The 10,480-nt window shown below is 43.6% G+C and overlaps 1 pseudogene; it reads right to left on the bottom strand.

The window, feature by feature from the left end:
- Nucleotides 1-4,357: 4,357 nt before the first annotated feature.
- Nucleotides 4,358-4,475, bottom strand: LOC124778902 (annotated as a pseudogene).
- Nucleotides 4,476-10,480: the final 6,005 nt, after the last annotated feature.

The following is a 10,480-nucleotide window of genomic DNA, read 5'->3' as shown; positions in this document are numbered from 1 at the left end:
AGCGCGTAGCGTTGCGCAGTTGGAGGAGAGCCACCAGCAGTGGTGGATGTGGGGAGAGAGATGCCGGAGTTTTGAGAGCGGATGATCTGGACGTGTGTCCATCAGAGACAGTAAATTTGTAAGACTGGATGTCATGAACTGATATATATATATATACAAATGTCTGCTTGTGTCTGTGTATGTGCGGATGGATATGTGTGTGTGTGCGAGTGTATTCCTGTCCTTTTTTCCCCCTAAGGTAAGTCTTTCCGCTCCCGGGATTGGAATGACTCCTTACCCTCTCCCTTAAAACCCACATCCTTTCGTCTTTCCCTCTCCTTCCCTCTTTCCTGATGAAGCAACCGTTTGTTGTGAAAGCTTGAATTTTGTGTGTATGTTTGTGTTTGTTTGTGTGTCTATCGACCTGCCAGCGCTTTTGTTTGGTAAGTCTCATCATCTTTGTATATATATATATATATATATATATATATATATATATATATATATATATATATATATATATGAGTTTTGAACACTATTAAGGTAAATTTAAGGTAAATACATTATTTGTTCTGTATCAAAATCTTTCATTTGCTAACTATGCCTATCAGTAGTTAGTGCCTTCAGTAGTTAGAATCTTTTATTTAGCTGGCAGTATTGGTGCTCGCTGTATTGCAGTAGTTGGAGTAACGAAGATTTTTGTGAGGTAAGTGATTCATGAAAGATATAGGTTATTGTTAGTCAGGGACATTCTTTTGTAGAAATTATTGAAAGTCAGATTGCGTTGTGCTAAAAGCATTGTGTGTCAGTTTAGTGTTGATCAGAATAAGTAAAGAGAGAAATGTCTGAGTACGTTCAGTTCTGCTCAGCTGTTTGAAAATCGAATAACGTAAGGGGTTTATCAGCACAGTAATTCACTAATTTTTCTAAGGGGACGTTTCACAGTATAGGTGTATTTTTCGTACTTAGGACGTGGTCCCCTTATTGCACTTAATAAGAGTAAATTTGGAAGTATATGGACACTCTTACAGCATACAGTACCTCGTACCATAGAGGAACAGCTCGGATACGATGGTTACTGTGTCAGCACGAGAATATACCATGACATAAAGCAGCGACTTTGCTTTGTGGGCAATAGCATTCCTGAAATTGGGACACCTGCTCTGAGTCCCCAGTGGAACAGCTGTGGGATGAGTTTGATATTCACTTCGCTCCAGACCCCGGGGATCAAACAACACTAACTTCTTTGGTTTCGGCTCTTGAGGACAATGCGCCGTCATTCTTCCACATACATGCAGACTGATGTGTTGGCAAATGTGCCAACACCTTGTAGATAGAGGAGGCCGAAATGCACGCTATCTAACGCAGACGGGCGTGAATTCTGGAACAGGATAAGTAGTGAATTCTAATAAGAAAAGTATGCAGCTCCTCGAATACTTAACTTTTATTTATCCTCGTTGTGAATACAGCATTCTTGATGAGACATTTCATACGATAACTATCAAACTATGTAAGGCTAACGGCGCCTTGCTAGGTCGTAGCCATGGACTTAGCTGAAGGCTATTCTAACTGTCTCTCGGCAAATGAGAGAAAGGCTTCGTCAGTGTAGTCGCTAGCAAAGTCGTCGTACAACTGGGCGAGTGCTAGTCCGTATCTTGAGACCTGCCTTGTGGTGGCGCTCGGTCTGCGATCACACAGTGGCGACACGCGGGTCCGACATGTACTAAATGGACCGCGGCCGATTTAAGCTACCACCTAGCAAGTGTGGTGTCTGGCGGTGACACCACACAGACACCTCACTGAAAGTGCATCCAGCAGAGTTCAAACCGTGATAAAGGCGAAGGGTGGTCACACTCCATATAAACATTTACTAATACGTGTCCGGATATTTTTGCCCAGATAGTGCGTATGCAAAATACAAATTGCAAACATCTAAGACTACGTAAGTGGCTTAAATGCTCCTAAATCCTGGGCTACAAATAGAATCAGAATATCATACACAACAAGCATCAAAGGTCTCGGTTGATTACAGGATTAAATCACATTACAAATTGAAGTGGGAAATTCTAAGCAAAATCGTCACAGAATCAAAATGTATGAATTGTGCGAGAAACGTGAAAGATCATGGTTTAATGCGCCTGTAATGACGAGATCATTAGAGGCGGAGCACAAGCAAGGAGGGAGAAGATAATTACGGGATTTCGAAAAAGTGATCCGTTAATTCTGTTGCGCAGTGTAGCTCTATTTTTTAATTTGAGCAGCAAATAATTTAAGGCTGATCTCTTCATAAGTGAAGATAGTAACTGTTCTCGAAAGAACAGATACCATTGATGACCGTGCTGCTTCTCTAGAATGAATAATAATTAATCGAAACCCTCAGCTGCCGACAGGTGTTGTTGATATATCTCGGTGGGGACAGCTGAAAATGTGTGCCCCAACTGGATTCGAACCCGGTATCTCCTGCTTACATGGCAGACGCTCTATCCATTTCTTTGTCTCATTTTGTTCTATACTGTTCATTGAATTCGTTCAGCGCGGACGTCCGATGACATCTGTTCAGGTTCTTCGTTCATTCGTACACTCAGTTTTTTTTTTTTATTACAGAGACCCTCTGACCGAACACGCTGAGCTACCTTGCCGGCGTCAACACAAACACCCAGTCCCCGGGCAGAGAAAATCGCCAACCCGGCCGGGAATCGGACCTGGGGCCCCTCCATCTGAGCCACCGAGGACACAGATGAATAGGGACTTACCCTTGCACGCTTCCCGTGAGACTCACATTCCCAACTGCCCACAATCTACATACGTAATGTTCCTAAAAGGTATTTGCCCATCCACTCATTACTCGCGTCAACTAAGGTGTCGATTCCCAGAAGAGTTCGGGCAACCTGTGCTCATTCGTACAGACGAAGGTCAATGGCCGGGTAGCCATTTAACTATATACAGTTAGATGGCTACCCGGCCATTGTCCTATCGCGCAGTGTACCTCTTTTTTTTTAATTTGAGCAGCAAATAATTTAAGGCTGATTTCTTCATAAGTGAAGATAGTAACTGTTCTCGAAAGAACAGATATAATTGATGAGCCTGCAGCTTTTCTAGAATAAATGATAACTAACTGAAACCCTCAGCTGTCGACAGGTGTTGTTGATACACCTCGATGGGGACAGCTGAAAATGTGTATATATAGTGTATGTGCACATATAGTTAAATGGCTACCCGGCCATTGACCTTCGTCTGTGCGGATGCGGACAGGTTGCCCTACTCTTATTGGAATTGTCACCTTAGTTGGCGCAAGTAATGAGTGGATGGGCAAATATCTATTAGGAACATTATATATGTAGATTGTGGACAGTTGGGAATGTGGGTCTCACGGGAAGCGTGCAAGGGAAAAGTCCCTGCAATCGCGCTATTCATCTGTGTCCTCGGTGGCTCAGATGGATAGAACGTATGCCATGTAAGGAGGAGATCCCGGGTTCGAGTTCCGGTCGGGGCACACATCTTCAGCTGTTCCCATCGAGGTATATCAACAACACCTGTCGGCAACTGAGGGTTTCAATTAATTATCATCTGTTCATAAGTGATAGGTTACAGTTCTCAAGGAAAAACACTCTAAACGAAATGTAATACACTGGAGCTCCTGTATTTTTTCCCCAGATACTACTTGACACACACAACTTTGATGAACGTAGCAGATAATGTTCAGTAACAGAATTGTCTAGTCGCTTGGTAAATCACTCATGTGTGACAGATTGTAGGCGATATTGCTCGCGAGACTGCCAGTGATACATCACTCGTGTGTGGGGTGCCTAATGAACTTGTCGTCGACAGGACTAGTTGATATGTCGGATCAGGGGTACACAATGGCGCAAGAGATCACGCGCAAATGATGTTTACCGCTGTAAATTATTTACCAGCGATATGAAGAACAGCATCAAGCAATGTCGACTACACTGTCAGGTCTACTGTGCACAGCATCGTTTGATCACCAATGTCCGCAGCGTGGAGAATGAGCATGTCAACAGCTTGAATTCCAGCGACCTCTACAGGTTCAGTTCTAGGGAGACGAGAAGCCAAGAACACGTGGGCCCGCTGTACAGGGATTGAGGATATAGCTGTCCTGGTAGAAAGAGGATGAACTGAATTATACATGATACGAAACAGAGAGAGAGAGACAGAGCACTCCGTCTTCAGGCCACAAGTGGCCCATCGGGACCATCCGACCGCCGAGTCATCCTCACCTGAGGATGCGGATAGGAGGGGCGTGTGGTCAGCACACCGCTCTCCCGGTCGTTATGATGGTTTTCTGTGACCGGAGCCGCTACTATTGGGTCGAGTAGCTCCTCAATCGGCATCACGAGGCTGAGTGCACCCCGACAAATGGCAACAGCGCATGGTGGCCTGGACGGTCACCCATCCGAGCGCCGGCCACGCCCGACAGCGCTTAACTTCGGTGTTCTTACGGGAACCGGTGTATACACTGCGGCAAGGCCGTTGCCTGATACGAAAAAGGAGTCTCATATTTCATTTTATTTGGTTAAAGGAACGCCTTTCATTTTTTGGACAAAGTACTTTAATGTCAAAATGCAGCTTTATACGTAAAATCCTTCTATAATTTTTTAGTGATTCTGGTAAAAAACGTTATGTTTTTTGTGATATATGCATGCATATCGATGCAGATGACTTGTCAACATTATCCATACAAGCGAATATACAGAGTGCTTGTCACGGAAACATCGTAGAAGAATGAGCAGTTTGTAATATTACGATTTTCCTTTAATTACAATATTAGTAGAACTCATGTTTCTCCAACGCAAACTCCCTCGAACAAACCGAGATAAACGTTCTAGATAACTGATAAGCCGAATCAGATTACCCCGAGGTCAGCTACTAAGTCGAATATCTCCGTATTCATCAGGTATATATGCCTGTGAGAATTTTTGTTACAGGTCCGCAGAGAAGTGCAGTCGATTGGACGCTTTGGTTTGGGCACTACGGTTTGGCAGAACGCTCTTGATGAACTAGCTTCTTACAGCTGTCCTTCCTCCGTTTGCTCTTAGTGCATTTCACGGTTGTCTTAAGATTTAGCTGAATGGGGACGGATACATTTCATGTTGCTCGCCATTCGATTCATCTCTAACTGATGCTAAGCAACTGCGCGGGAAGCTGCAGGGATGCCTGTATTGTTGAGAACTGCATCACGTTGTGATTTGTTGTTCTTCAAGATGATCTGGGAAAATAATCATCATCCACCAAAGGAAAGAATCCAGCGATAGTGTATAAAAGGGCGTAACTAGAATGAGGCGGCCGAGGCAGTGCTCCATTATAAGATGCTGTTGGCGCCTGGAGATAAAGAAAAGAAAATAACGAACAAAAATTGAAGTATAGGAAGGAAACAAACAGTAACACCTATCAGTCAAAGCAAGGAAAATAATCAAAAATCGTTTTGGAAATAGTTCTGAGATACATACATTCCCGAGAGGAATGGTTAACAGTCAGGGATATGACAGAAACGATCGTTCGAAGCAAAAATTCCAGCAAACGTGACCTCTAAAGGGCGTACCTAGAAAGTTACGAGTACTTGTTCAGCAGAAGAAGCAATACGGCGTACATCTCTCTGTAATGTGTTTGGGAAACTCCAAGACCCATTTTTATGGCGGAAACCACGAATGTACTTGAGCCCCTTATGTATTTATCGAAGAGACCGTGCAGATTATATTATACAAATAAGGGCTCGCACAGAGATATAGAAACTGTGACTCTTCCCACATTCCATCCGAGTATGCGACAGGAGCAGACTTTAATGAACGGCCCAATAAAAAGTAGGCTCTGCTACGCAATTTTCAGTGATTCGCAGCTCGTAGATGGAGATACAGATGTATAAGTTACGCAACAAATGGAAGAGCACGAAATATTATGTTTTCGTAAAGTAATGGACTCCTCTGTGCAAACAAGAATTAGAAAAAGGTCATTTAAGTAAAAGAAATTAGGAGACTAAGTACATACATTTCATTAGCAGTTTAGGTTTTTACACGGATATTCAAATTTACGAAAGTCTTTGAGGTTATCTATTCGTTCCTGTTCTGTCTTACAATACAGGGTGATTCAAAAAGAATACCACAACTTTAGGAATTTAAAACTCTGCAACGACAAAAGGCAGAGCTAAGCACTATCTGTCGGCGAATTAAGGGAGCTATAAAGTTTCATTTAGTTGTACATTTGTTCGCCATTTCAGCCAATAAAGGTTTTGGTCCCTTTTTCTTCGAAGGTGCTACTGTAACTGGACTACAACATCTGGAGATGTTAGAGAATTGGCTGTTCCCTCAGCTCGAACAAGAAGCACAACAATTCATATTTCAGCAGGATGGAGCGCCACCACATTGGCACTTATCTGTCCGTAACTACCTGAACGTCAACTACCCGAGGCGATGGATCGGCCGCCAGGCAGCCCGTGACAGAGCACTTCATCACTGGCCTCCAAGAAGCCCTGATCTTACCCCCTGCGATTTTTTCTTATGGGGGTATGTTAAGGATATGGTGTTTCGGCCACCTCTCCCAGCCACCATTGATGATTTGAAACGAGAAATAACAGCAGCTATCCAAACTGTTACGCCTGATATGCTACAGGGAGTGTGGAACGAGTTGGAGTATCGGGTTGATATTGATCGTGTGTCTGGAGGGGGCCATATTGAACATCTCTGAACTTGTTTTTGAGTGAAAAAAAACCTTTTTAAATACTCTCTGTAATGATGTATAACAGAAGGTTATATTATGTTTCTTTCATTAAATACACATTTTTAAAGTTGTGGTATTCTTTTTGAATCACCCTGTATAGTATAAGATATTATATTACGTTTTGTGACATTACTCCGTGTAGTTATTAATTAACTTTAATGTTTTTATTCTGAACATAGGAAGAGTACCTTACTAGTTAAATACGGAGTCTCATAACAAACTTTGGTTTTGTATTTATTTAAAATCTGTCTTGGGAAGTGTGGAGGATGTATCATATGCATTATTGTAGGACCAAATATTTGTTTCATACAGGGGAACTCGGGCCACAACTGGATTGTGCCGTTTTCTGCACTGGAGAGGGCTGCGACCTTCTCTAACAGAAAAAAAGTCGCAACACCAAGAAGGAGTTGTGCGATATTAACGAATGTTGTTAGGCGTGTTTCTACGTATTAAACATGTTGTCTATTTCAAATTCGCACCAGTCGCATAGGAGTGGTGCTAGTAACACCGCTAAGAGGATGCAGATCGTGTTTGCTTTAAATTTAAACACGCTATAACGGTTAGTTAATCTTCGAAGATGAGTTGATGTTGGTCAAGAATGCCTTTAAGGTGACAAAGGCGCTATTATCAACACCCCATTAAGACTGAACGAGATCGAGTAATAGGGTTACAAAAAACTGGATGTTCCTTCTGCGATACTGCAGAATGACATGGCAGTAATGTGGTCACTGTAAATAACTGCTGGCAGCGGCGGTCACGAGAACGTACGGTCGCAAGAAACCTCCTGACGGCCACAACGAATTGTTACAAATCAGTTATTTTAAGGACAAAAAAATGGTTCAAATGGCTCTGAGCACTATGGGACTTAACATCTGTGGTTATCAGTCCCCCAGAACTTAGAACTACTTAAACCTAACTAACCTAAGGACATCACACACAGCCATGCCCGAGGCAGGATTCGAATCTGCGACCGTAGCGGTCGCGCGGTTCCGGACTGAGCGCCTAGAACCGCTAGACCACCGCGGCCGGCTTTTTAAGGACAGCTCCGAGCCAGACGCGCGTAGCGTTCATTACACTGATCCCAAATCACCGCCATTTGCGACTTCAGTGGAGTCATGCGAGAGTTCACTGGAGTGCAGCGTCCAGGTCTGTTGTGTTTTCTGATGAAAGCTGGTTCTGCCTCGATGTTAGTGATGGTCATGTGGTGGTTAGGAGGCCAGTTGAGGGCTTGCAACCAATCTCTCTTCGTGCAAGACACACTGGACCTACACCGGGAGTGTGGAATCTGATGATTCGATCTGTTGTGCTGCCATTCATGAACAGTATTCTAACAGCTCGCTCACATACCGCTCCAGTCACCCACCACGCCGTTCAGTGTGTCGACCTGTTGCCTTGGCCTGGTCGATCACCAGATCTGTCTCCAGTCGAGCATATATGGGACATCATCGGACGAAAACTCCATCGTTACCCACAAACAGCATTAATCGTGTTGTGACTTTGCAAGACAGCCAAGCCACTAGGAGGTGAAGCCGAAAGGCACGCGTTTAAGCTCACGCAGGCTGGCGTGAGGTCTGGAACTGTTAAAGGATTTGAGTCTAGCAAATAAAGTACGTAGCTGTTGGAATACTTAACTTTAATCCACAATTGGTGAACATCGGTCTGACGGTACATGCATCACAAGATAAATAGCAAATGATCATGGCGCCTTGCTAGGTCGTAGCAAATGACGTAGCTGAAGGATATGCTAACTATCGTCTCGGCAAATGAGAGCGTAATTTGTCAGTGAACCATCGCTAGCAAAGTCGGCTGTACAACTGGGGCGAGTGCTAGGAAGTCTCTCTAGACCTGCCGTGTGGCGGCGCTCAGTCTGCAATCACTGACAGTGGCGACACGCGGGTCCGACGTATACTAACGGACCGCGGCCGATTTAAAGGCTACCACCTAGCAAGTGTGGTGTCTGGCGGTGACACCACAAATCGTCCCTGCATTGATCGACCAAGTGCTACAGGTATGGAACTCCATCCCACAAATTGTCTTCCGGCAGCTGTTTAACACAACGAATGCACGTTTGCATGCTTGCAGTCAAGATTCTGGCGGTTACATTGATTATTAATGAACCAGCATTTCACATTTGCAGTGGCTTATCTCGAGCCTACGTTACCATGTCATATTGCAATGTTAATCACTTAAATATGTCACCTAGACAAACGTATTTCGTGAGTTCACTATCATGCTCCTCAAAGCACTAATGAGGAGAAGACGGCAAGTGTCATAAACCGATTTCCCAAAAATATCGCTCTGGAAGAGGAGCGAAACAAGCGGACACGTGTCTCAGCTTACCCGTAAATACCGGACCGTTTCTGAGACAACGACCGCTTTGATCTCCATCTAGAATGTTCGCCCATCACACTTCAGCACCAAACTGTCGATTCTCTGATGTCTCAGGATGAGTCGTGTCAATCTGTCTCTTCTTTTAATCAAATTATGCCACAAATTTCTTTTCCCGCCAGTTCGGCTTAGGGCTCTTCCTTACTCATCCAATCTACGCACCTAATCTTTAGCATCCTTCTCCAGCACCACAGTTCAAAAGCTCTTTTAATCTCTTGTTGTCAGAACCGTTTACCTTCCACGTTTCGCTTCCCCAGAAGGCTACAATCCAGATAATCATCCTCTGAAAAGACTTCCTGAAAGTAATAAATGCTGTGTGCGGCTCAATGGCCGAATGCAAGTCTTTCGATTGGACATCACTTCGCCCCTAATCTACCATAGTTATGCAAATGGGAAAGGGGACCTACAGTTTACGTGCCATCCGAATTCCGAAGCACGTTTCGTTTCTAACGACTGTTCTTATCGCTGAATGGTGAAAGCTAAGACTGAAAGGTTGAGCCGGGATTCGATCCTGCTACCTCTCGGTTTCCAGGCACGCGATTTACCGCTAGATTATCGGGCCCGCCTTTCTGAAACTCGAAATTCATGTTACATTTTAAAATATTTCCCTTTCTTTCTGTTTCCAGTCCTCATTTCATAGCTGCCCTACTTTGCCAGTGTCGGTTATTTTACTCTCGAAAAAGCAAAATTCGTATACTATTTCCGGTGTCCCAGTTATGACTTTAATACCTCATCATCTCTTGATTTAATTGGACTACGTCCCATTATGTTTGTTTTATTTTTGTTGATATTCGTCTTATAAACTGTGTTCGAGACACTGATTCCATTCAACTGCTCTTCGAAGTCCCTTATTATCTCTGACAGGATTTTTATTTCTTCTTCTGAACTTTAATTTCTTTTCCAAATATCTGGGTGCTTTCCTTCAATACTTGCTCAATGTACAGTTTAAATAACATAAGGGATAGGCTACAGCTCTGCCTCACTTGCCAACTAGTGCTTCCCTTTAGCGGTCTTCGACTCCTTTACTGCAGTATGCTTCTGTAGAAGATGCAGGAAACCTTTCGCCCCGTATAATTTGTCCCTACCACCTTCTAATTTTCGGAGAGTGTATTTCAGCCAACATTGTCGAAAGCTTTCTCTAATTCTATGAATGCTATAAATGCAGGCTTGCTTGTCTTCGGTCTATCTTCGAAGATGAGTCATATAGTCAGTACTGACTCGCATATTCCTTCATTTCCGTGGAAATTAAACTGATGTTCCCCAAGGTCTGATTTTACCAGTCTTTCCCTTCTTCCGTACATAAAATACAGAATGATTCTGCTGCCCCTACCTATGGTTTTTATGCAAGCTGCAATGCATTAAGATACTATGTGCAAGTTTT

The sequence above is a fragment of the Schistocerca piceifrons genome, chromosome 2, assembly GCF_021461385.2.
Source record: "Schistocerca piceifrons isolate TAMUIC-IGC-003096 chromosome 2, iqSchPice1.1, whole genome shotgun sequence".
In the NCBI taxonomy this organism is placed as follows: domain Eukaryota; kingdom Metazoa; phylum Arthropoda; class Insecta; order Orthoptera; family Acrididae; genus Schistocerca; species Schistocerca piceifrons.
Note: the sequence above shows the minus strand (reverse complement) of the source record. Positions and strands in the feature narration are given on the sequence as shown.